General features: G+C 50.2%; 1 protein-coding gene across 2 annotated transcripts in view; it reads left to right on the forward strand.

Annotated features, from left to right (window-relative positions):
- The window catches only part of gse1 (Gse1 coiled-coil protein), a 285225-nt gene that overhangs the window by 37872 nt on the left and 224853 nt on the right, over positions 1 to 22500 (forward strand). Inside the window, exon 1 of one of the 2 annotated variants that reach the window (XM_035395073.1) lies at positions 12988 to 13093. The exons of the other annotated variant lie outside the window; for it this stretch is intronic. The gene's annotated coding sequence lies outside the window, so the exon portion shown is untranslated. Of the gene's footprint in view, positions 1 to 12987; positions 13094 to 22500 lie in introns of those variants that run through there. 2 annotated transcript variants of the gene reach the window in all.

A 22500-nucleotide genomic window follows, 5' to 3' on the forward strand; every position in this document is an offset into this window, starting at 1 on the left:
CCAGCTGATAAAGGCGGCCCATTTACCTGCGCCGGGCCCCGGGCCCCGGGCCCCGGGCCCCGGCCCTCTCCACCGCTCATTTGCATTGATTGCGACGCAAGGAGGAGAAAAGAGCCCACCCCGGTCCTTCCTCCTCCTCCACCCTTTGTCCTTCCTCCTCCTCTTTGTCTGTTTATCTAAAGAGCCAAGATGGAGGCAGAGAAAGGTAAGGTCCCAGACGGGGGGGGGGGGACCTTTAATTAACTCGAGCCGGAAGAAAAGCGGGGTCCCTCTCTTCCCTCGCGCGGCGGTTCGGGGGCAGGACCCCCTCAGATCCTCGCGGTAATCAGCTTCTGCATTGTTACCCTTTCTCTGTTATTTTTTCCCGCCTACCTCCCGAGCCCCTGCTTGAGAGCGCGAAAATGAGTGGGAGAAAAACACACGGAGGCAGAATGGGTCTGATTGCTGCCGCTCGCTGTTTGGGAAAAGTGCGTTGAACGTCCTGACATCGCGATATTCGCGCGACTGAGCGTTGGAACCCTCTTAACTGAACGATGCTCAGAAATACGGCTGGCTTTTTGGGGGGCTAAGACCTGCTTTTTGCCCAGTTTTCTGCAAAGCGTGTTTCTGACAGGCCTCTGTAATAAAACGCTATACAAATAAAATACAATTGATTTGATTTGATTTAAAGTACTTTATTAGTTATTCCGTTTTTTTTCCTAGTAACTGTGTGCATTATACTGTAACTTCAGAACAGACCTCTGCCTTTATCTGACATTATTCTGTTCTGAAGATATGATCTGAAGTCATACTGAGCATTTTCTCCCTGAGTAGGGACTTATTCCTTAATTAAAAGACTTCTCATTAAAATGTCTTCCCAGGAAAATGTGTGAAAGTAGAACGAGTGAAATTTTATTTTTGAAAATCCACCTTCTCTCAAGGACAATGCTGTTGCTTTGTGGTTTGTTTACACCCCCCCAACACACACACACACACTCACAACACATAGACACAGACATAGACACCTCACCCACACACTCACTGACACACACACACACACGCACACCATTTCCCATTCTCAGTGTGAATCCAGTCCCTCCCAGTGGGTCTCCACACCAGCCCAGGCCTGGTTGGAGTGGCTTCAGTGGCCTGGAATGGCTCAGTTCACCCAGCCCAAAGCCACATAATGCCTTTGGCCTCACGCCAGTGGAATATCTTTTGCGTTTAGGTTTTTTTTAAATGAGTTTTTGGTTCACCACATCTCGTCCACGGTGCTCAGTGTGCATTCACTGGGCAACCTGCCATCTCGAGGACCAGGAAGAAGTTTTCCATGGGTGGGAGTTTACTCTGATCCCTCATATCTGTGTGGGAATAGAAACGCTGTCCTGGACCGTATCTCCTGACCTGTGTTTAATGGGATTGAGCGGGATTTTGTGGGAATACCTTGATAATGGTCAGGCCTGTAAAGCGTTCTGTAACAAGCAGCTGAGCAGCGTGCTCACTTGGGTTTGCCTAGTTTTTACTTAAGAAGCCTCAAACGACTTCATGCACTCGTTATTCCCCCCAATTCGCCCTACACAATGCATACTATCCTCCGGTTTCCTTAGCGATCTCAGCAGATCTCAGCAGACCTGAGCCAGTGGGGCCCTCTGCTGAGGTTTTTCTCAGAGCGGAATTCAGTGAGATGGAAGCTGGGTAATTTCCCACCACTGCTTTCCCTGCCTCTCCCTGATAGGGTGGCCTCTGCTTTCCCTGCCTCTCCCTGATAGGGTGGCCTCTGCTTTCCCTGCCTCTCCCTGATAGGGTGGCCCTGCAGGGTCCCTTTGTGGACCTTATAGACTCCAAAGGCAACTTGATGGAGGGAATGCCAAGGGACGTTTACGGTTAGCCTCTCCAAGCATTAAGAAACCTGCCACATAGTGGTCGTGGTCTTAGTGTACAGTTTGTCCATCCTGTGACACTTTTTTTTTCCTGCTGGTTGTTTTGAAATATACAATGACTCTTTTGTATAAAGCATTTTCAAATTGGTGTTAAATGTTAGACGTTTAATGACAATTATGTAACGTAAACAGCTGATAACGGGCTAAAAATCTGACTCCGTGGATTTAGTTAAGAGAGCCGTGTTCTCTGAGAGAATTAGAGAACGCAGAGATTTATCCACAGACTCCATCTTGCCTCCAGCAGCCACGGTTCCTTTTCATTGTGCTGATGTAGCAGCAGCCTGCCGTAGCTGGGCTCTGATGTCAGCAGGGCGTGTGACTCTCCCGGTGACAGGGACGTGTTGCCGTGGCGCGGCGTCTGCAGGTGTGAGTCAAGCTGGGTGCTGATTAATGCGATTGCGGCGCGGGTTCGGAGAGGGGGAAAAGCGCCGCTGCTTCTCAGAGCCGCACCTCGCCTGAACTTATTATCGCACCACCAGCTGTTGCCAAGCTACCTGTCCTCTGGCAGTGCACCCGCCTCCCCTGCCCCCCCTGCCCCCCCTGCCCCCCCCCCCCCCCAGGTCCAAGCCAACCCTCGGCCGCCCCTCCCCTGCTTCCCTGCCACGGTGTCGCAGAGAGGGAGGGCTGCCCTTTTGCTTATCTCCGTCTGTTTTATAGATAACGCACGCGGTCATATCTCTGAAAGCCGTATCTGTCGGGGGGGGGGGGGGGAGAGTACAGCTGAAGCCTCCCAGTCACTCTGTGTGCCAGGCTGCGGCTTTCATCATCCTGTGCTGGAAGTGTCTGTTTGGTGCTATTGCTGCACAGGTAGCTATGCGGTTACTAGGCTTCACCGGGGGGCTGGAGCTGGCTGGCTGGCTGGCTGGCCTCTCTCTGGAAACCTGGGAAGTACTTCTGTTTGTCCGAGTGCAAACTCACTTCATGCGCAAACAAGACGTTGGCTGAGTGGGTCTTACTAGATGGTGACGGATTGTCCTGTAATTAAACACTCTCTGTTAGCCTGTCTCCTGCCCTCCTGTTCTCCAGCTCTGTGCTCCGGTGGGTCTTTTCTCAGAGACGGAGAGCCACTGGGCCCTCAGTCACACGGGATCCTCCTGGATCGCCATGGAGACAGAGGAGTGCAGAGGAGTGGGCCCAGTGCTGCTGGGATAGCTCTTCATCTAGCCTCCCTGCTTCTGGAGGCCACGACCACCCCAGCTCTCAGGTCCCCAGGGACACCGCTGGGGTCTGTGTCACAATGAGAGCATTTGCTGTTTGAGAGGAGGAGGGGGGGGGGGGATAAAGATCTTTGCCTTGTTTGTAGAGGGAGGAGGAGAGGAGAGGAGGGGAGAGGAAGGGAGGGGAGGGGAGGGGAGGGGAGAGGAGAAGAGAGGAGGGGAGGGGTGGAGACTCACTCTTCCTGACACTCTCCCTCCTGCTGCTCATCAAGCCTGCGCCTGTCTCCATGGAAACAGCTTGCCCATGCTAGCAGCTTCCTTCGGTGACTGACCCCCCTAACCCCCCCCCCCCCCCCCTCCCCCCAAGCATACATACACTCATCACAAGCGCACGCTAAGTGGAAATTAACCTGACCTCAGGACACAGTGTGCTAGCCCTGCTCTCACCACTCTCTCTCTCTCTCTCTCTCTCTCTCTCTCTCTCTATAGTCCTCATCTTGGAAATATAAACAACGTGTGAAATTGTGACATTGCAGTCACCTGTTTATCTTGTGACAGACAGTTTATCACGAGTCAGGGAGCTCGTTGCGATGCGTTACGGCAGCTAATTAATCAAGTTACGCTCGGTAAAGAGAAGGCAGTCAATAATAGCGGCTGCGCGGTTGCAGATGTTACTCAGTGTTTGGGGGCCGGCCCGCTTTTGTGCATTTCATTGCATCAAATTGAGTAAACAAGGTGCGGGTGACATCGTCCTCTTGAATGATTAATGGCCTCGCGACTATCCGGTGTCACCGCGGGCTTGTGTGTGCCCGCGGCAGCGCTGAGCACGCCTCCCGCCTGTTCTCTCCTTCTCCGCGACTCTGCCGTCGTGCTCCGGGGCTCGAGAGAGAGAGAGAGAGAGAGGGAGAGAGAAAGGGGGGCACTTTGCAGACGCTCCCTAGCAGCGCCTGCCACGGCCACCTGCGCCGTGCTGTGAACAGCTGCTCAAACACCCTCCCCCTCGGTAAACAGAGCCCTGACTCAGACCCAAACACGGCGCTCTGACACGAGCGCCCGCGACCCGCCGCGCCTCCCTGCCAGCCCGAGGAGAAGTGGAAATGAGGGATGGAGGCGCCTTTTTAAAAAAGACGAGGCGTGCTCTGCAGTCGCAGGGTTTTAAAAAAATAAATAAATAAATAAATAAATAAAAAAACGGTCGACCGGGGAGCAGGATGCTGCGTCGTTCCCTCCTGTTCAGATCTCTTGAATAGTCCTGTGAAATTCGGTGGACCTCTCGAAGGCCATTTTGGAGACTTGGCACTGCGTTATGCAGTCAGCATAGAGCTGCGTCTCTCATGGGTGTTGTTGACAGAACAAATGAAATTATACTTTTAGCGTTTTTGCCGAGAACAAGGACAGCGGGTGCCTGCTAATGTTTTTCAAATGTCAATGAATTGAGTGTATTTTAGATAGGGTGTTTATATAGACCTGCGGGCTTTCCAATGGGGATTTATTTGGGGGTTTGTGGTCCAAAGCAAGAAAATACACTCCGCACTTCACATCCACTTAAGCTCCCTTTGTTTGAATTTTGTGATGATGTTCCCCAGAATAATGTTTGGTTAGCTGTGGTGCCGGATCAAATCTGTGGAATCACAACTATCTGCGCTTGTGTCTATAAAGTTGTAATGAGACCGTGAGTGTTCATGAGACTCATGATGTGCTATAATCTCTCATCAGTGGCTCACAAATTTGATTAGCATTTTGCTCTGCAGAGTAAAGCCTTTTGAGTTTTTAAAATAATCAGCGATGGACATAATGCGGTGTCTCCACCTGCTGTTGGGTTTGCAAAACCTGTGTCCCGTCACTAACGCTCAGTAAGACAAATGAAGCACACCATTGGATGTGGCAAGCCTCTGTGTGGTCGCTGCTTCCTGATTGGCTGTGAGCCGCCCGGTTGACAGCGCCATGGTGACCATGTGTTCATGTGGGTGACGCTCTGAAAATCACTGTGTGCTGAGCCTAGAGGCCTAGGATGTGGATCTGTTGTTTTTCTTTCTTGTGTCCTGTGTCAGTACAGACATTTTATTTTTGTGTCAAAACTGATTTTGTGGATTTTTTTGCTCTGAGAGTACTTTCCGCAGTGTGAGTCTGGTGCTTGAGTAACCTTAAAGGCTCCGTTTCCCCCTGTTAATGGGATTGTCCATTGAGCGGGGCTCAGTGGGCCTGAGCTCAGAGAGGAGGGGAGCTGTGCCACGGCTCGTCCTGTGTTGTGGTGCCAGCGTTCGGGCGCTGGGAGGAACGGGATAGCGAAGCAGCGCGGCGTGGCGCGGAACGCTCTGGGACCCCGGTGGGATCAACCCAGCCCCCCCCCCAACCCCCCCCGTGCCTCAGAAGCACGGTCGCGGACGCAACAGTGTGCCTAAATCGCATTGCCGGGGTGCGCTTTCCCCCCCTCCGCGCCGCGAAAGTAGATTAGCCGGTATAAAACCAGATAATCCCCCTCGTCACAATTGCATTCGGTGGGGCGAGAAGAGCGCTGCAATATCCCTTAAATCAGGTTTCCCGTGCCTGATGTGTGGGCACTGGCTGAGACTAAGTGTATCGCTATGACACGGGGGGCGGGGGCCTCCGGTGCTTTGGGGTCCCTGAGGCTGTACCCAGACCTGTCCTGGTACCCCCCCCACACCCCCCCCCCCCCTTCCCAGCAGCTCTCATTGGCTGTACAGGTGCACCAGCACCCCCCACGCTGGAGTGTCACTTTACCTGCGGGCTCAATAATGGAGCGTCCTCTATGCACAGCATGGGGGGAAGGGGGTTCCCATACTGATAATGCACATAAAAATGTATGAAGGAAATGGCTGCATATAATGGTGGTATATGGGCGGCAGTGTAGTGTAATGGGTACGGAACTGTTCTTGTAACCTAAAAGTCACCGGTTCAATTCCCGGGTGGGACATTGCCGTTGTACCCTTGAGCAAGGTACTTAACCTGAATTGCTTCAGTGTATATCCAGCTGTATAAATGGATGCAATGTGTAAGTCGTTCTGGATAAGAGCGTCTGCTAAATGCTTGTAATGTAATGTGATGGTACCAGATGGACTCTGTGGCACGCATGAGTGTGAATACAGGTATTCCATGTCCATGTTTTGTCCTTGACACTACCCACCTGACTGTCCCAATTCACTGACTGGGTCAGGTGTGGCAGCTGGAGGGGCATGGCTGGACTTCCTGCAAATGCTGAATGCTTGGGCAAGATTGCATTTCCTTACAGCCAACATTGCTTGTTGCCTACCGCATGCTTCCTGAATTAAATTAAGCAAGTATACTTAAGTATACTTTAGCGTTAGTCTTATTTAACGAAATTAAAATAATGAAAGCCTCGACACTAATGAGAACAGCCACTGAAGTAGCGAAAGCAGTCAAAATGGCTTCAATATTTGTTGTAATTAGGAGGATAATGACTGTAATAAATCCCATATGGGAATCGAATAATTGTTCTGCATTTATGCAAGACCCGTGGATGTTATTAGCTAATATGACCACAGACCTCGGGGTTACAGCGAGAGCTCATTTTCTTTTCGCATTCGATAATGAAGCCATGCAACTGTCTGAAGATTGAAAGGGGAATATAGTAATCCCCATCGACTGCGCGCTGCGGCGTGAGCCACTGGAGACTTCGGCAGTTAAGCACGCTGCCACTCGGCAGATTTGAGCGCGATGGGGAATAAAGAACGTGTGCAAGGAGCTCCTGATTGCTGCTTGATTGAAGGAAGCTTTGGCAGCGCGCTGCGGCCATCATCATCATCATCATCATTACACCATCGCCGGTGCCTGTTTGGCAGTGCGTGGGGTCTTTGTGGGCATGGCGCATCGTACCGGAGGATTCTGGGAATTGGAACACTGGGTGATTCCGTGGCTTTTCCTGCCTCTGGGAGTTTGCGTCTCTCTGGGTAGAGCAGTGCGTTCCCATTGGTGCGTGTAATTTATTCTGCCTTTGATGTGCACTGCCTGTGGAACCTCTCGATTTGAGGCTCCCTTAGCCTGTGATGGGCAGTAGCCTTTGAGTGGTGGTGGTGGGGGTGCATTCTCACTGTTATACATTGGCTGGCGGACGGCTCCTTTTTCCAGAACTTTTGGTCGGCGACGACGAGACCGCCAAGATTCCGAAGCGCGTCTCCTGCCCGCGGCGGTAATTGAATCTCGACCGCCGTGCCCACTGTGCCCGCCACGCCCGCCGTTAGACCTGCCCGAGGTCTCCTACCCCGTTTTTGGGAGAGAAAATAGCCCGTGGTTCCTGCAGTTCTGAGCTCCCTGCTCTGCACTGGCGCTAATTGGATTAGGCGGAGTCGCGTCGCATGGGGGATGAGTCGCCGGCTCCAGATTGACGGTGTGGTGCGGTGCGGTGCGGTGCGGTGTGCTGTGGTGTGGTGCGGTGCGGTGCAGTGCGGTGCGGTGCGAGCGAGGCCGGTAATTTAATCTGCTGTGTTGTGACCCTGCCGCTGCGGCTTGTTACCCTCACGGTCACCCCCCGGTCGAGGGCCTGTGCTCCCTGCTCCCGAACCTCCGCGTTCCCCCCGGCGAAGCCGATGTGCAGACCTGCGCGATAACTGCCGCTCCTGGGGTAAATCCCCCAGGATTAAGATAGCCAAGCTTTAGCACAAAAACCGTGATCAGATAAAGGAGCCCCAATTAGACTGTCGCCTAATTATGATTCTTCTTCAGATAGCAGACGGCCTGGATTTTGTTGAACATGATCTGGAATAAAAGGTGCAGCAGGATATTGCAGCAGTGGATTATGAAGCTTTAGGTATCATGTAAACCTCTTTGTTGTGTTGAGTCCAGATCAATAGTTTTGCCCTGAAGTGACTGTGCATTCAGGTGGACCCTGAGAGCCTTGTATGGAGATATATTTTGAGGAGACACGCCCACACACTCTGACCTTCCTCTCTGTGTCACGCGCACACACACGTACATGCATACGCACACAGTATTGCGGTTTACACCTCTCTCTCTCTCTCTCTCTCTCTCTCCCTCTCCCTTTCTCCCTCCCTCCCTCTCTCTGTCTCTTTCTCTCTTTGACACACACACACACACACACACAAGCATACACACACACAAATTCTTTTCATCTCCCACATATACACAAACAGTATACAATTTGCTGTGTACACCTGTCCCACAAAGAGCTGTCCAGCCCCTGATCCCAAAGCTCTCCTGCCCCTTTTGAAGTCATATTTACACCATCCTGCCCAGTAATGAGACAGTGACAGATTACTGCAGCGTTAATGAGGGAAGCTTATTTTACTCACACCTGCCAGCAGAGCACAGCAGGTGCGAAAGGATGGGGAATACGATCCTGCAGTGTGTGTGTGTGCATGTACGTGTGTGTGTGTGTGTGTGTGTGCGTGTGTGCGTATGTCTGAGAGTGTGTGTGTGTGTGTGTGGTATGTGTGTGTGCGTATGTCTGAGAGTGTGTGTGTATGTATGAGTTTTGCGTGTGTGGTATGTGTGTGTGTGTGTGTCTGTGAGTGTGTGTGTGTGTGCGTGTGGTGTGTGTGTGTGCGTGTGCGCATGTGTGAGTGTGTGTGTGTGTGTGTGTGGTATGTGTGTGTGTGTGCGCGCGCGCGTATGTGTGCTGCAGCAGGGTGGGTAGGAGCACTGTGCGGGCAGTGCTGGGTTTGTAGGCTTCATGCTGAAGTGCTCTGGTTCAGCCTGCTCTCTGCCACTGCTCATTTTATAAGCCTGAGGCGGCTGCTGGCCTGCTCACCCCCTCCTGTGAGTTTATTCTCCGTGCTCCCCTAATGGAAACCTCATCATTCTGTCTTTGGCAGCCTTGTAGTCTCTTAAAAACACATTTGGTGGCACTTTCTGTGCTATAAATATATCACTCAGCAGTTTGGTAAATGCCTTCACTAATTCAGAGGATTACTGCCTATGAAATGTTAAGACCAATCACTTTCCTTGAGGAAGCGTCTTTCTTATTTGACAGAAAGCCTTGCTTTCGCTTTAAGTGTCATCACGGATCATCTGGCAGCAAGCTCCATGTTTCAAAACACATCTGTCGAGCCCCACTTTGCAGAGATACTAGGCCTACTTATTATTTCTCTCATCATTGGAACCTGGTACAGGACAAAACACAAATTGTTTCCAAACTCTCTTTTCACATTTTTGAAGATTAGATAACTCTCTTCTCTGTTTGTGCTTCTGTTTATGTGATCTTTTCCGATCGTGTAATTTCTAGGCTGAGCCGGTTCATTATATTACAAGTGTGCTGTGTAATGTACCCACCTTTTAACAAGTGCAGCCACTTTTATAGCCATTTTGTGTTCAGGGCTAAGATGCCGTCTGTGGCTGCACAGGTTACCAAGTTCATTTGCTTCCTGGAAATAAGATAATACTCAGGTCTAACCCAAACCTCATGACCAGATCTGAGACTAAAAATGAAGGTGAGTGTTAATGTAACAATTTTACAATATGAAACTATAAGTAGAAAAAAAAAAGCATTTAACATTTTTGATGTATTTCTTACATTCCTTGGACCAACCTCACCAGCACTGTCAGTGAATCGCTGATGGCACTTGAAACTCTAGGACTTTCTTTGTAACAAAAGCCTTGATTTTCACTGCTAGGCCAGTGGAAACGGCTCTTTACCCTGGAACCCGATCTCATGTTAACCGTCTAATGTGAAGTTACTCAGAGAGTTACATTATAAGGAGCCAGATTAAAATTGCTTCACCAGACACCGGCCGTGAGCGCTATAATTTTATCAACACGGTCACCTGATAGGGCTTTCAGATAAAGCCAGCTGCGTGGTCTGGCATGGTGACCACCCTCCCTTAATATGACCTGCCCATGTGTCACCCGAAACCCCCACACACCCCCCACCCCAAACCCCCCCCCCAGCCCGAGAGCAATACCCCTGCCTTTGTGGCTAATTTGGTTTGCCTGAACTAAGTACTTCCCTGTGTTCAGAGCCAATAGTGGAGTAACTGGATTGCTATTCCCGGTTGGAAAATGTGGGATGTGTCTGTGGGTGATAGTCATTTCAATCACTATTTCCTCAGTTCTCTTATCCAAACTAAAATCAAAGAGCTTAAAAAACAAAACAAAAATTGCAGGTGCTCCTTCATTGCTAGTTTCAGATGCAACACAGCCAGGTTTTTAACAGTATTGGTCCGATTGGGATCGATAGTTCATGTCAATTGCCTGATGGGCCTCTGATACTTATTACAAAAGTTAACTGCCAGCCTTGTTTAAATGCTGCTGAAAGGCAGATGTAAGACCATCTAGAATTTCCAGGAATTACATTTGGATGGGAATCAGGGGGACGGTATTCATTTTGGGGAAGAGCGCACCACCGTGTTTGCATGCAGTACATTTGGCGTGTCGTCTCACTTGCAAAAACCACAGAATAAGACGCCTCACCAGTGCAGTGGCCCGTGCTTCCTGTAGCCCGTCCATTCACGGTGTGAAAGGAATTGGGGCTTTTTTTTAACCCCTTTAATGAGGAGAATGCGTGGAATGCGTGCTAGCGTAGCGCGCGCCGATTCACGGGACCTCCGAGAGGCCGCCGCGGTGCAGAGGGCTCAAAATGGAGGCTCTGGCGGTAGGGAAGGCCGTCTTCCGCGGTCGAGTCGGAGAAGAAGGAGAGAAATGTCAGAAACGAAATGTCACCTGTGTACACCGCGGTTCTGAGCCTCGCAGTGGGGGAATCCTGTTAGTGACTGATAGCCGTGCACTTCAGTGGCAGGGACGGGGGCGGGTGGGAGGGGGGGGAGGGGTACCGTCACACCGTAATAATCTATAATCTTCCCGCAATTCAAGTGAGAGGTGGACTGATTTCGCTGAAGATCAGCCTGTACGAATCTTTTTTTTGTGATGAAAGGGGAATGCAAATGTCAGCCAGCCTTCCTGAGGGGGTGCCGGCAGTCTGTCTGCGGTGGGCCCCGCTGGTTGGCGCTTTGTGGGGGGGGGGGGGGGGGGGGCAGGGGGGGGCGGTGGGGAGGGGAGATCTCTCTGTGTAATCTCACAAAAAAAGAGCTGAGAGGAGGGGGGGTAGGGGGGCGAAAGAAAAAAAACGCTTCATGTTTCCTGCGTCTTGTCTCATGTTGTCGACTCGCTGCGAGCTCCAGGATACTTCTCTTAATCTCCGCGGAAGTTGTTTGTGTTGCCAAACCTGTCATCTGCCATTGTGAGAGCTCTGGAAGCAGCCGGCAGGACGCTGGCTGGCTGGCTGCGTTTGATTGGCAGAGCCGGGGCTGTCAGAGAGATCTCCGTTTTAAAGAGGTACCGGGCTTTGCCGGTGCCTCAAAATGCACAATGTCAAAATAATCACTTTTTTTTATTAATCGCTTCTGATTAATTTAGTAGCTGATTCACTGATTTATATTACGTAATTGGTATTTATTCATTGATTTATACTGCTCGATGTGTTGTTGGCTAAAAACTGAATGCACTGTATTTGATAAAATAAGCAGTACTCCTTCACAGTGACTAAAGAGGGCTGTGGCAGGAGGAATGAACAGTCGCAGGTGTGTCCCACATACCGGGTGTACATTACACTTCTTTTCTCCCATGTAACGTTTTTTTTATTAAATTTCACGTCGCTTGAGCTGAATTTCAATCCCAGGTCGATTTATCATGTGTTGAACTGAATTTTACTGAACCAGCAGTAGTTATGTGTGGTTGTAGTGCAGATAATTATCAGTCATCAGGCTGATCAGTGCATTTTGTGGACAACTGCTGACCTCGTTCATGCATAAGGAACACACTGTACATTTTGGGACATCTCAAATGCACCTTGTGTTGGCTTGCCCACAGTCTGCACCATTGCCTCTTGGAATTGTGTCACCGTCCTGCCCAGAAACGTGGTATAACCACAGCAGATGTGGACGACCGAGTAAGCTACCTGAATATGCCTAGCCTAATGAGCACTGTCTTCAGCTTATATTAATGATTAGTAGTGTGTGTGTGTTTGTATTTGTGTTTGTGTGTGTGTGTGTGTGTGTGTGTGTGTGTGTGTGTGTTTGTGTGTTTGTGTGTGTGTGTGTGTGTGTGTGTGTGTGTGTGACAGCTGCTCTCTCAAGCCTTAAGTTTAAAGGTTGTATTTTATGCACCCATACTGTTCATCTATTGATTATAGCAGAACCGCAGATTTTTGGAAATATTCCTTAAATCACCAAAAAAAAACAAAATAAATCACTGCACTGGACCTTAGCACCTCAAAATGGAGCGAGTCACATCAGCACTCCTACAAGTAGCTGTCAGAGAAGGGGAGAGGGAGGAGATGATAATCCTATTAACATTAGAAATCCAGCTCTGCACATGCCCCGCAGCAGCTGGTGAATTTGGAATGGAAGGTCCCACTCTGTAGGGGGGGGAAGCCACCATTCCTTGCACTTCTCCAAAAACAGCCCATAACAGATAATTTCCCCTCCCTGCCTCTGTCTGGTATGGAGAGAGTTCAAAAGGAGCATTTTCAAAATTAATTTGCCCCTGCACCGGCACTTTTTTTGCCCCGGGTAATAACATTGTGAGAGGGTGAATCTCCCCGTTTTCCCCACAGTGGTATCTCCCACCCCGGGCTGAGCCCCTGCCTGTGAATACACATTCATTATCTAATCTCCTCTTTATGTTTAATTTACAGGCTCTTGCCGCTCCAGCCATATGCTTCCTTTGTTTTCGCTCGCTCTTTGTTGTGTCAGTCTTGGCTTGCCATCCCTGATTTGCCTCTACCTCCGACTAAAAAAAAAAAACACAAAAAAAACAAACACAAACCCACAGTTGAAACCTTGGCAAGAAAGCCCCCCTTGAGAATTGCATGTAAGGCTGCAGCCTCCTCCCCAATCCTCCCTCTCACACCCCCACCTCCATACAACACCCCCCACCCCTCCTCCCGCCACCCCCCAACCGCCCCCATCCTTCCAAACCTCTATTGATTGAGACCCAAAGGTGTGCGTGGCGAGTGCTTTTAATTGCCTGTGTTACTGAGGCGAACTCGCGCGAGGACAGAACCTGAATCGTCCCGTTTGATTTCAGGTGAGAGCGGAGGCTGCGGTGTTGTTTTTGTTCCGTTTTATCGATTCCCTCCTCCCTGTGTGTGTGCTCTCTCTCTCTCTCTCTCTCACTCCCTCTCTCCCTCTCTCCTCACCTTTCACTCATTTCTCGTGGTTGTCTTGTGACAGGGGTGGCTGTGTGCAGGCTACTTTTTCTGGCAGTTTTGAAAAAAATGTATTTTATTTCTTTCTTTTTTTTTTGCCTCTGGAGGCTGAGCTGTCTTTTGCACAGTGAGAGGGGGGAGCAGAGGAACTGAATTGTTCCCCTCAAAGCCTCTGATAGAGCCATTTCCCCTCCTCGCCTTCTGCATTTGACTTGTTGCTGCTAGATGGGAGTCCTAGGTTTCGCTGGGAGCTATTGATGGTGCACCCCCCCCCCCCCTTTTCTTTCTTGTGTGGTATTGTCCCTTTAATCATTGTGCACAATTTGGAATCACTGGCTTAAGTTTCTTTCTCTTTTTTTGAAGTGTCTTTTTTTTCTTTTTCATTGTGCTTCTATCCCTCTGTGTCCCTTGGTTAGTCTTAGATATGTGGCTTACTGGATTTTGGAAGAATGTTTGCTGTTTGTGATGCGATTAAAAGAAATGTGGACACAATCCTAGAATTAATCCAACTTTCGGAAAGTGTCTAATGTTTTTACTGTTTCTTTCAGTAATGTTAAGTAATTATCCAGCTGTTAAATGTTATTCATCTGGCTATAATTCTAAAATATCATTTAAAAACAAATAAAAGAATATTTCACAGTTTATTTTCATATGGTCTGAACTATGTATTTTTGCCTCAGGTAAAATGCACTTTGGTGTCATTTTACTGAGTGTCGGAAAGGTGTAGAATGCAATATGTGTGGTCAAGGGCTTTCACTATCATTCCACGGTCTTTTCTGGATGCTTTGAATGAAAGTAGGGCTCTAAACGATGTTTTTTTCCGCTAAAGAGCCAGTCCTCTGTGGCTTTATTTTATCCTGAAGAGGCAATATGAGAGAAACTGAGGTTGGAACACCGTGTGGCAATATGTGGTAGCCTTTTTGAGGACTGACAGAGAGGGGGAGGCGAATATAAGTCTGTGGCAAATAGTGAGACCCCCTCTGTCCAATGAGAGAGAGAGAGACTGCACAGGGAGGAGGGAATTGATGAAACGGAGAGAGAAATTAACGCTTTCTCTTCCTGGGATGACACTCACACCGGTCCCATTGCCTGTGTGTTGGCAATGTGGTGCCTCCCATAGGTTAGCTGATAACCGAGGTTGTTGTCGGTCTGTGTGAGAGCAGGGCAGCACAGCTGTGTGCGACTGCCAGCAGGTACCTGCAACACCCCCCCCCCCACCCCCCAAACTACACCCTCCCCCCCCGCGCCCCCCTGCCCCTGTTCCAACAGTCAGTAGGGTATAATTCAACTGATCATACTAACTGATGCTAACTGGCTAACTGATGCTTGTAGAGGCGGGCACACTACATGAGTTGAGGTGATAAGCCAAGGTCAAATTTCAGCATGTGGATGTCGGATTTCACCGAGAGTCGCGGCAAACTCTAGAGGGCAATTAAAAGAGGTAATTGGGGATTAAAATCATGCGATGCTTATTTTTAGATTTGCCACTAGCACAGGATTCAGCCACCGTAAAGGACTTTTCTTCTCGTTCAGTGAAGATCTCATCTGGGGAGCTGCACAGCTTATTCTGTGCATTCATGAAAATATTAATGAACTTAAATGTATACAGAAGAATTAAGGCAAAATAAAAAAAAGCGTAATCCACCAAGGGACTAATGCCAAAAAGATCAAACAAATCAAAACTGCTATTCTCAGTCACACGTTACCTTCTCTTACAGTATCATATCTGGATATGTTATTGGAGGTTTTCTTAAAACAACTCTACTATCTCTTCCTCTTTTCCTTTGAATAAGAACCCACTGACACCTGGTTTTATGGGCTAATTTAAGCCTATGAACATGATGTAGAAACCCAGCTAGGTGGAGTGTTATAGCCATTTGTCGTTTCACAGAAGTAGTTTGCTGCAGTGTAATGCAGAATTTAGATGTTATTGTGATATTTCAGCTCAGTGATTTAGTGCAGTTTCTGTTGTTGAATGTCTTTGAGGAGTGTGATATCTGATGTGCTTCAGGACTTGGTCATTTCAGGTAAAGAAAGGGTTGCGGTCACCCCTATTTTAATGAAACGGCAAAAATAGTGATGAAAAAACTAAACCATTATACACACAGCTGCATTCATGTTGGCCTTCTGACTCTTTAAGAGAGGACATCTCAGTGATGTCCTCAACTAGCTCTGCTTTTGATTTAAAATTATTCCGATTTTCTCTGAAAGAAAATAATTATGCCCGTCATTTTAAATACACGCGTCCCTCTGATGTCCTGCAGAAGACCTTTGATGGAAAAGGATTTTTAAAATGGCTGAAGATTATTCAGTATTCAGTGCGATAGTCCTGCAACCATTTCACATGAATTTTTTTACCGGTGCTTGATTACCGAAACCTCGAAAAAGCAAAATCACTCGGGTTCATGATGAGATTGGGCCGAGTGGAAACACCCGCCCCCCACCCCCCCCCACCCCCCCTCGCCTGCAGCCAGTGGTTCCCTGGGTCTGTCCGGCTATCGAGAGAGGCTGCCATATGCTAATCAGACTCCTGTCGGCACAGACCCGCTGCCAGTTGGCAAATTCCACAGGTGGGACAAAGGAAGCTCTCTCTCGAGTTCCCTGGAACGGGCCGCCGGTTTGGTGAAGTGGCTGTCAGAGCTGAGGCGGTTCGGGTCTGAATAAAGTGACTCAGCCAATTAGCCTGATAAGCGGTGAAAGCCCCAGCCCTTACCCCCCCGTCCAACGTCTGAACAAAAGTGAACCAGAAGGGGACAGGAACATTTTGTGCCATCCCCCCCCCCCCCCCATCTCGCCTCCCACCCCATGTCCTCTCTGACAGTTAGGACTGTTCTCTTCGCACCCCCCATGCCCACCCCCCACCCCGTGCCGCAGTCTCAAGCCCTCTTTTTCCCTCTATGACAAAAATATCTGTGTTGTCTGCCCTCAAATGTTCCAAGCTGTCCTGTGGATACAAATCCCATTTTTATATGACTTGTGCTCAAAGGTCACGGTGGACTCTTAAGATATTTTCCCTAAACTTTTTTTAGGTGTCATTGCTTAGATAACGTTCTTACATGACGTTAGTCCTACATTTCATTTGAGTTTGTTTCATACGGCGCTGTAACTTTTCATCATCACAATAGATGCCATTATTTACCAGGTTCTGGTTTCCATGATCGCTTTCCTGTTTGCGGTGCATTTGTGTGCAGTAACAGAAAAAGTTGGCTGCATGTCAGACTAGCTCGGTGCGTGGTGCTAAATAACTGGGTTAATAACTGCAATTAAATGTTTAATTAATATTTACTATGACCTTCAGTAAATGCAAAAATATTGCCAAAATGATACAATTATGAGGCATTCATATTGGGACGCCTGGGGTACTTGAAACTTAAACACCATGAAACTTGAATTGTGTGGTTTATTTTACAAGGCCCTCAAGGAGGGGGTGGCCGTCCCGTAAGTCTGACCAGAGACAGAGTGGGTGCAGTGTTTTCCTGCCTCACATGGATGGGGGGGCAGCGGCTGGCACCGTCCCGGCCCTTAAAGGGCTTGGCACGGCTGGACTCGGTTTGGGGACTGGTGTGCTGACTCTCTGGTTGGCGGCGTCTGGGAGAGCTGCAGAGCAGGGCCCCGGTGTGTGGGCCAGCTCTCCGGCTTGGCTCCTGCCTGCACTCTGATGACATTCGCATACAGTGAGAGCTTTTCAGCCTGGCTCCTTGGCACCACCGGTCCGCGTGACCGCGGGTACAAGAGCGTATTTCTTTCGGCCTGCGGAGTTTAGGGCCAGCTCCGCAGTGAGGTCTGGCTCGGCGCTCGACTTTGTTTCAAAGTAGTGACGAAACTTCTTCCCCGTTTAGATGCATACTTTAAAATGGGGGGGGGGGGATTACAATCCTGTTCTCCTTGCCTATATAAACATCTTAAGCGGTAGTGTGCGTGTGGCATATGTTTGGATGCAAATTGTCTTGGAGCTGCCTGTCAAATCATTCAAGCCTGAGTGTGAAGGAGTCTGGGAAAGGCACTTAACTGTTCCCTGACTGCTGCTTTTTTTGGCCGACGCATAAAGATACAGCCGTTTCTGCTGGCTTGTTTCCTTTGTGTGTTATGTTCTGCTTTGTGTATCAAACATTATTATGGTGCTGTATATATACCAGTTAAGTCCTGCCAATGTGATAAGGAGCACACTTTCCACACACTTCCCAGCAGAAAACGCAGGGAATCGAGAAGGTAAAGCATCTTTTCCAGAGCACAGCCGCTGGTCTAATTTAGCAGTGGATGAATCGATGGTAGAGATGATCAGTGTGATTGTTCACGTTGGCGCTCTCGGTGAGATGTTTTTAGTTTATGTTTCAGTGCAAAGGTGAAATGGAAATGTGCGAAGAAACCGGGGGGGGGGGGGGGGGGGGGGGGCGACTGGCTGGCATCCTTAACCAATGCACTGGTAATGCGCTTTGCCGAAGCAGTTTTCAAATCATCGCTGTAGTTAAAGAGAAAAAAAATATCCTATTAAACTCGCGTCGGGGCGTGCCGGGGCGTGCGGTAACTTTGCGCACCTTGTAAATGGCGCCCTAAATCGCGTGTGGGGACCGGGCAGCCGGCTGGAGATCGCTAACGGGTGCGGGCGCCGAAGCCGAGTGTTTGGAAGTGCTTCTGCCGCCGCCTGGCTTCGCTGCTCCTGCGTGAGGACCGGCTGTAAGGCAGCCACCAGCCGGGCACGGACGCCCCCCTTCCCACTTCCACCGCTTGCGTGGGGGAGCTCGCCCACGGAATGTCAGCCACGCTTTTCGCGGAATGAACCCGTCGTTCGGTGGCTGGAGGCGAACTGCGGCGCTGGATAGAAGAGGCGTGCCCGTCCTTTGCTTTTGGTGTTTCAGAAGGAGTTTGAGAACATAAAAATATGACAGGGAACGTCTCCGTGAAGCACGACAGAATGTTTCGACAAGCGAGAATGAGACCAGGCGAGAGAGGGAGAGGACCGCGTCGCCTTTCGCTGAAGGTGTGCCACAAGCGAGCGAACGGACGGCGGGACTGGGGAAGCGAGAACGGAGCGTTCCGTTTTTGTTTGAACCGTTTCGTTTTGCGTCTGAGGAGACGCAGCCGCCCTGCTCTTAAACTGCCGCTGCGTGGAGTCCTTCCTTCCTTCCTTGTTTCCCGCTGGCATGTGCGTCAGGGATGAGAGAAAGGTGTGTGTGTGGCAGCAGGGCTAGCTCGGGCTGACTGAGCAGTACGGCTGCCAGCTGTCAGCAGTGTACAAACAACACACAGTGTCAGCGGGCCTGCCCCGCCCGCCCCGCCCCGCCCCTCTCCTGCAAGGGTGCTTTAGTGTGGCACTGAGAGCACGGTGGACAGTAATGTGTTAGAGCACTACACAGGAACGCTCTCGGTGGGACTGGTACAGTATCGCATGTGTCTGCTGCTCCTTGTATCTGTCAGGGCTTGCCCCCCTCCCTTCCCTGCCCCCCTCCCCCTCCCCCCCACCCTTGCGGCTGAGCTAACTTTTGATGCCAGCTAATGAGGAAGGCAGCAGCAAATGGTTTGCGAGGAGGCAGGTGTGACAGCGTGACATCTGCCTGTGAGAAAGTACCTTACAGATGGGCCTGCCGTGGCTCCTCACCGCGTGTGTGTGGTTTTTTTTATTTTTTATTCCTCCCACTATCACTCGTCACTTTCTGTCAGAGCGAGCGTCAATTCCCCAGAGTCCCGCTGAGAAAGGGAGCTGCTGTTCTTTTTTCCTTCTTCTTTTTTTTTCTTTTTTTTTCTTTTACGAGCCTCCGTAAAACGCATGGAACCCGATGCTTAAGAGGCCGTCGCCGCCGCTCTGCTCTCCCTGCGAGAGGCGGAACATCAGAGCCATCCCAACATGTAAACAAACACGCCTCGACCGCGTCGGCAGACAAACACGCAGGGAAAGTGCTAGAAGCTGCTCGTGTTTTGTGTAACATGCTTTATTGGTGTCTTTTTTATTTTATTTTTTTGGTCTTGAATTAATTTTTTTGTGCACTTAGTCGTTTAGTGCAAGTGGTCCCTTGATTCGTATGATTTTTCTCGACTGTATAGCGGTAGCGGGCTTCTCCCGCGACATAATTTATTGTTTGTATATCCCATGATTCAGCTCGCAGCCTGCAGACAGGTTCAGCCTCAGATATCTCGTCCATACGAAAACCAATCTCGCTCTCTGCGTAGATCTGTGGTCATGTAGTCAGACACACCTGTGTGGAGGATTCTGGGTGTTTGTACTGCTCTCTCTCTCTCTCTCTCTCTCTCTCTCTCTCTCTCTCTCTCTCTCTCTCTCTCTCTCTCCCTCTCTCCCTCCCCCATCTCTCTCTCCCTCTCACTCCCTCTCTCTTTCGCTCTCTCCCTCTCCCCCTCTCTCTCTCTCTCTCTCTCTCTCTCTCTCCCTCCCTCTCTCCCTCTCCCCCTCTCTCTCCCCCTCTCTCTCTCTCTCTCTCTCCCCCCCCCCTCTCTCTCTCTCTCTCTCTCTCTCTCCCTCTCCCCCTCTCTCTCTCTCTCTCTCTCTCTCTCTCTCTCTCTCTCTCTCCCTCTCCCTCTCTCTCTCTCTCTCTCTCTCTGGCTTTTATTGCCGCAGGATGGCACTCGTGTGCGATGGTTGCCCACTCAGCTCCCACTGTCCGGTTCAATGGTCCAGGAGTGGCTGCCCCTCACCAGAGTGGGTTTGGGGTCCTCGCTCACCAGCGGAGTTACACCAAAGACTGAAAATGGCACTCGCCGCCTCTCAGCGTGGCCGTGTTCAGCGCTGCAATAAAAGCCACTCAGCGAGGACGAGAGACCCCTGTGATTGGCCGGGGTCGTATCCGGGGGCCGTGCTTGTACACGGAGCTGTTTCTCTCCACAGAGGAGCTGGGATGAGCGCTGTGGGTCTGTGAGCTATCATCGCCTGCGCGAGGCTTTCTCTGCTGAAAGCTTCCCCGGGAGAGCGGCTTGATTGTGAATCGGTTCACGAGAGGCTCCACACCTTAAAGCCGTTTTCAGTCTCCTGATGTTGTCCTCCCTCTTCCCCGAGGGAGCCCTCCCACATGCCTGGTTAGTCATGTGACTATAGCTTCTTCCAATCAGAAAGGCAGAACGAGAGATGGGTCGTCCGTGGTTTCTTCAGGACTCGAGGCCAGGGAAGTGACATCACACATTGGCGTAGACATCAGAAGGGGCATTAGGCTTTCACAATCACACGCTGCTGAGGTGTCTCCTGTATGCTTGCTGTAAGCCTCTGATTACGCTGTGTCTGCGGCTCGTCTGTTCCGCGGCCAGGGCTGTTGCCTTCAGGATGTGGTGTTGCTTCAGAACTGCGTTTCCCCAGCAGCTGATGCTGTCTAATACGAGCGCCTCAGAGAGCAGGACCTCTAATGTTACAAACATGCAGATACTGACGAGAACCTGAGTGAATATCTTAAATATTATGGTTAAGTTTGGTTAACAGTGGGGGGGAAACATGCTTGTCTTTTACTGTGGGATGCTCAATATTCCTACATCAGAAACAAACAGGGTCAAAGCTCTGCTGCTGGAGATGGTTTTGGTGATTTGTATTCCATTGCCTCTTTATTCAGTGGTGGGATATGACTGCTGACTAACCAGGAGTCATAGATAGCCGTAGATAAGTGCACTTTATAGTTCCATTCCATATGAGAAAGAAAAATATTTTCATCAAAATGGCACATACTGTATAGGGATCTATGCTCTGATCTGTTAGATCTGTGGTTCGGGTGGGAAAGAGGTTACAGTGACCTCTACTGGAAGGAGGCGGAAGTGCACGATGGGCATATCATTTTAGTCTGAAGGGTCGAATCTCAGTGCTACAGAAAAATTGCATCTGAAAAACAGGCCATTTTAAGTTGTCGAAGCAATCTCCCGTGCGAGATCTTCAGATTGATTGCTGTCCCCTGTAGGAGAAGTGGCTTTCTCCGTTCAGCCTGGGCTCAGTCCTGTCTCCCGTTCCTCTGCCCAGCGCTCCCACTGATACCTGTCATTATCTCCAAGGCTGCCTTGATTTTCAGTGGCGCTCCGTACGAATCCAATCAGGAGGGATGCGGCACTAATCCCTGGGATGAGGCGGGGTGTCCCCCCCCCACCCCCACCCCACCACCCCCCACCCCCCACCCCAGCCCCGTGCCGCACGAAAGCACCGGGACGCACATCAGAGGGATGCATGCGGCCTCTGGCGCAGGCGTAAGCCCCTGTGCGGCGCACCAGCCTCTGATGATTGCGTTAGCGTGTCGTTCCGCAGCTGCCTCCCCCCCGCCCCCCCCCCCCCCGACAGACCAATGGCGACAGAGTTCTGCTTCCTAATTATTCGGAGCCTCGTGGGTTTGGCGAGTTCCCCGCCAGCGTCGGTGCATTCCAGACCCGACGGACCGAGTCGCGGTGAAGCGCGCGCCTGTTCCAGAGCGCTTCGCCCACATCCTCTAAAAGCCACCTCGAGTCATTCTGTGAGAAAGTGAAACCGAGGGAAGGCTTTCGGTTGTACCTGCCAAGCATAATTAGCCCTTGACTGCTGACTCAAGTCAAACGTCCGCTGTTATTCCTTTTCAAAAACTTATTATCTCCTCGCAGAAATTCGGAGCCGTATTTCAAGCCCGTAATATGTAGCCTGCGTCTTGTAGCGTGCGTGTGTTTTATGAACCACTTATCGTTTTCCACGTGATAGCCCTGGTATGATACTTAAACTATGAAGCTGAATGTCAAGTGGCAGCGCTTTTATGTTGGATTTGTCCTTTTGTGACACAGGTCTGGTGCATTTAGAAGTCTGCGCGAGGGAAGACACGCCTGTGGGTTGGGGTGTCTCTCTCGTTCCTAGCTGAGGGATTGGGGATTAGTGAATTAACTGCAGTGCGGTAAGGGTTAGGGTCCCGGTCCAGGAAGCGTGCTGTAATGCAACACCTGTCACTCACAGGGACGACATGTGACCTGCCCTGACGGTCCTGTGTGTGTGCGTGTGTTTGAGTGAGTGAGTGAGCGAATGAGTGAGTGAGTGAGTGAGTGAGTGAGTGAGTGAGTGAGTGAGTGAGTGAGTGAGTGAGTGAGTGAGTGAGTGAGTGAGTGAGTGAGTGAGTGAGTGAGTGAGTGAGTGAGTGAGTGAGTGATGTGCGTGTGTGTGTTTGAGTGTGAGTCAGTGAGTCAGTGTTTGCATGTGTATTGAAAGTACACACACACACGCACATACACATGCACATCAAGCACACACTCACTCACTCACTCACACTCAAACACACACACACACACACACACTCAAACACACATGCACACACGCACACTCACACTCAAACACACACACACACACACACACACTCAC

The sequence above is a fragment of the Anguilla anguilla genome, chromosome 16 (genome assembly GCF_013347855.1).
Source record: "Anguilla anguilla isolate fAngAng1 chromosome 16, fAngAng1.pri, whole genome shotgun sequence".
Lineage (NCBI taxonomy): Eukaryota > Metazoa > Chordata > Actinopteri > Anguilliformes > Anguillidae > Anguilla > Anguilla anguilla.